This window comes from Loxodonta africana, chromosome 17 (assembly GCF_030014295.1).
Source record: "Loxodonta africana isolate mLoxAfr1 chromosome 17, mLoxAfr1.hap2, whole genome shotgun sequence".
Lineage (NCBI taxonomy): Eukaryota > Metazoa > Chordata > Mammalia > Proboscidea > Elephantidae > Loxodonta > Loxodonta africana.
Genome location: NC_087358.1, coordinates 15001689 through 15006392, shown reverse-complemented (window position 1 = coordinate 15006392; position 4704 = coordinate 15001689). Strand labels below are relative to the sequence as shown.

Genomic DNA, 4704 nt, shown 5'->3' with positions numbered 1-4704 from the left:
TCCTTTGTTGACACTAACAAGAAAAACCTCTTTATAAAGTTCATTTTCATTTACAATTGTAGATTAGTGCTCAACGTTTTTCCTCATTCCGTGTGAATCATTAATCACACAAAATGAATGTAACATCACTTTTCGTTCTCCAGAATGATGGGCTTTGTGATGAATACTTACTGTCATCAATCTTTCTAAAAGAGCTTTTGATAGCATCCAATAACTTGTAACATCAGTGAGTAAAATTTAAAGTATATTCTCTTCCACCAGCTTTTATATCTGAAGCCAGCATCAGCAATTCTCACAAGGACAATTCAAAATGGAGGCATGTAAAACAAATATCCGTATCATCAGTAATGCAAAACACATTTTCCACTATTTTTCTTTGGAACAGGATTCCACAATGCCCTTTGTTTCTTTTCTTTTTTTTCCTTCTAATGTCATTAGAGCTTGCTGCTCAATAATTAGCTTCTTTTGCCTTGGCAAAACAAATTTTCAGTAATTTCTTTTGTTCACATCCAGGGTATTTGCAAACACTATATCAAAGGGTAGGTTAGATATAGTTCATTTTTTGAAAACTAAGACTTTTTATCCTTGTATGACAATTTAATTGAGGATTTTTAATGCTTCTTTCCACATTTTAAAGACTTAAACTGATCAGTTTTGATGATTTTACATAGCAGGATTTAGTATATATAAATATATAATCCATATGTCTGAGTATGTTGTGGGATCATACTCAGATATGGCAGAAACAGGTGGCAGTTTGCTTCCATGAAGATTACAGCCTTGGAAACATCATGGGGGCAGTTCTGCTCTGCCCTGTAGGGTCCCTATGAGTTCAAATCTACTTGAGAGCAATAATATACGTATTATAGTATATATATCTATATAATTATGAAAGTATCTCAATTGGAAAAAAAGTCTGATTTTCTCATAACCACCTATGCTATCACCTCTATTTGTTTACTCCCAAAATGAACTTGGGTTGAACCTCCATGTTAAATAATCTTAAAGAACATGATAAATATTTTTAGATCAAAACATAAAATGTAAAAACAAGCTCAAAAAAGGACCAAGTAAAAATTATGTCAAAAATTTATTTATACTCGTAATTATTAAAAATTATTAAACTGAATGTTGGAGCCATCTAAAATTAAATTTTTCCCTCAAATTGAGCCCTGGCTGCACAGTGGTCAAAAGCTACAGGTGCTAACCAAAAGGTTGGCAGTTCAAATCCACCAACTGCTCCTTGGAAGCCTATAGGGCAGTTCTACTGTATGTTATAGGGCCGCTATGAGTCAGAATCGACTTGACAGCAGTGGGTTGGGTTTTTTTGTTTGTTTGTGTTTGACTACTTAAGGTCAACATATCTTACAAGGCACAACTTCCAGGAAATATTGAGATTACTTAAAGCACAGTGTAGAAATTACTTTCATAAAATTAGTACTATCTATTGATATTTTTTGTTGTAGTTTTGTTTCCAACTTGAAGTAGTTTTATAATCACCATTTAAAAAAAAATTTTTGTCAATTCCGACTCATAGAATCACAACAGAAATATAAAAATGTCAGGTTCTAAAATTTTCTACAATTGAGACACTTAGACCAAAAATATTTCATCATCCACTGGTTAAAAAAAAAAAATCATGAATAGAAAATTGTTCTAACTTTTCAATCACTCAACAATTATTAAAATAGTAATAAATTTCTGCCCATTGGCTCTGTGGGAGAAAGACTTGGAGATCTGCTCCAGTAAAGATTGCAGCCAAGAAAACCCTGTGACGCTGTTTTACTCTGTCACATGAGGTCCCTATGAGTTGGAATACACTTGACAGCACCCAACAACACACAGCAATTTTCTAAAACATTAGTGCCTAAAGCTATAATCTCAGTATTATTTTTCTATAAGCCTAAATTTCGCTATGAGTCTAAATCAACTAGACGGTATACAACAACAGTACTATTTTTAAAGCTTTAACTCCGTGGATCTTTTTGAGTTCAGATAATAACCAAAGAGGTAGGTGTTTAAGCCACATTTCACAACTAAGCAGAATAAGCCTCAGAGGGCTTACACTGTAGACCTGGGGACACTCAACTAAGTAAGTGGCAAAGGGGGAAATTAGGATGTAGATTTGTCTGTCTTCGAACTCAGTTTCTTCCATCATGCTATTCTGTGTCTTCTTACTGGTTATCTTCATATCTTTTAACTATAAAATGTAGATGTGGTTTTAGGTTCCTTCTACACACAGACACAGAGCGCATACTCAGATATATAGATTAAATATGGAAGTCTACAGCTGAGCAATTCAGAAGGATCATGTCACAGGACCAGCTGTGTGTTTTATAACAGTAATCTCTACCACTGTATAGAGAACGCTATTGAGACAATTATGTTATCATTCCTGATGCCTTCAGTTTTTAATATACTAGAAAATATATATTAATAAAACAAAGTTATTCAATTGTATTGTAGTATGCTTAATTTTATATTTTCAGGAGAATATTTTCATTATCAAATAATATAATTGGCTGTAAATATGTTCCAAAAAGAACAAAAAACCATTGCCATCGAGTTGATTCTGACTCATAGCAGTTCTATAGGACAGAGTAGAACTATTCCATACAGTTTCCAAGGAGCGCCTGGCGGATTCAAACTGCTGACCTTTCAGTTAGCAGTCATAGCTCTTAACCTCTACACGACCAGGGTTTCCTAAATATAGTCTAGGAGCAATAAAATATGATTAAGTATTGCCAATAATATCATTTTCTTTTTGATATTAAACTACACAATAAAATGAGAAGGAGCCCTTGTGGTGCAATGGTTAAGCACTCAGCTGCTAACTGAAAGATCAGCCGTTTGAACCCACCAGCTGCTCAGAGGGAGAAAAGGCCTGGCTATCTGCTTCGGTAAATATTACAGACTAGGAAACCCTGTGAGGCAGTTCTACTCTGTTCTATGAGTAAGAATCAACTCCACGGCACACAACAACTACAACAAAATGTTATTTTAGAATCTATTTAAAAACACATTGTGTGCGTGGCATTAATTTACATTTTAGGAACTGTGGAAACCTATTGTGTGTCACATTGAGAGCATCCCCATGATTCCTACCAACTTGTGACATCATGACAGCTTACTGGTAACAGGCTGGACTCAGCTACATTGCTAGTTGCAAATGTGTGCAAAAGCAGCAAGCACTGAAGACTGAATTCCAAGCAAATACAGAGAAGACATGTGGCCACAGAATAAAAATTGTGAAAATGGAAAAGGAATAATCCACCTTGACTAAAGCTTGAAATGCTAAATTTCAAGGTGAAGGTGTATCAGTACATGTTATGGCAGACTGAAAATCATCTCACTCCATGGAAAAAAACACCTGCCTTGTTCATAGATTGATAATACCAATAAATTGAAGTATGGTTCCAAAAAAATGAAAAAAAAAAAAACCCTATCGTGCGTTCAGTTCCACAATTCAATTCATCTCTCCAAATAGGTGCATTAAAAACATGTGTGCAGTCCTTGGGTGGCGCAAATGGTTAACACGTTCAGCTGCTAACCAAAGGTTGAAGGTTTGTGTCCACCCATAGGCACCTCAGAAGAAAAGCCTGGTGGTCTACTTCTGAAAAATCAGCCATTGAAAACTGGATGGAGTACAGTTCTACTCTGACACACATGTGGTTGTCATGAGTCCGAATTAATTCCACAGCAACTGGTGGCTTTTTATCAAAATACGCATGCTTAATGAAAATAAGTTACAATTTTTAGAAATTTTATTAACAAGGGCTGAAGCCGATTTATGGATAACATTGTGAAGAATGGGAATTCTAGAACACTTAACTGTGCTCATGAAGAACCTGTATATAGATCAAGAGGCAGTTGTTCGGGTAGAACAAGGAGATACTGTGTGGTTTAAAGTCAGGAAAGGTGATTCAGGATCGTATCTTTTCACCATATTATTCAATCTGTATGCTGAGCAAATATCCAAGGAGGTGAACTATAGGAAGAAGAAGGGGGCATCAGGAATGGAGGAAGACTCATTAACAACCTGCGATATGCAGAACACAACCTTGCTTGCTGAAAATGAAGGGAACTTGAGGCTGATGAAGATCAAAGGCCACAGCCTTCGGTATGGATTACACCTCAACATAAAGAAAACATAAATCTTCACAACTGAACCAATAGACAACATCTTGATAATGAAGAAAAGATTGACGTTGTCAAGGATTTCATTTTCTTGGATCCACAATCAACGCCCACAGAAGCAGCAGTCAAGAAATCAAACACCACATTGCATTGGGCAATTCTGCTGCAAAAGACCTCTTTAAAAGTGTTAAAAAGTAAAGATGTCACTTTAAGGGCTAAAGTGAGCCTGACCCAAGACATGATGTTTTCAATAGCCTCATATGCATTCAAAAGCTGGGCAATGAATAAGAAAGACCAAAGAAGAATTATTATAAATATTGACTATACCATGGACTGGCAAAGAATGAACAAATCTGTCTTGGAAAAATACAGCCAGAATGCTCCTTAGAAGCAAGGATTTCAAGACTTGGTGTCACATGCTTTGGACTTGTTATCAGGAGGGACCAGTCCCTGGAGAAGGACATCATGCTTGGTAAAGTAGAGGGTCAGCAAAATAGAGGAAGACCCTCAGGGAGATGGATTGACACAGTGGCTACAGCAATGGGCTCGAACATAATAATGGTCATG

General features: G+C 36.0%; 1 pseudogene; it reads left to right on the top strand.

Moving 5' to 3' along the window:
* Positions 1-3119: 3119 nt before the first annotated feature.
* On the top strand, positions 3120-3350 carry LOC111750514 (ATP synthase subunit epsilon, mitochondrial-like; annotated as a pseudogene).
* The last annotated feature ends 1354 nt before the right edge of the window (positions 3351-4704 follow it).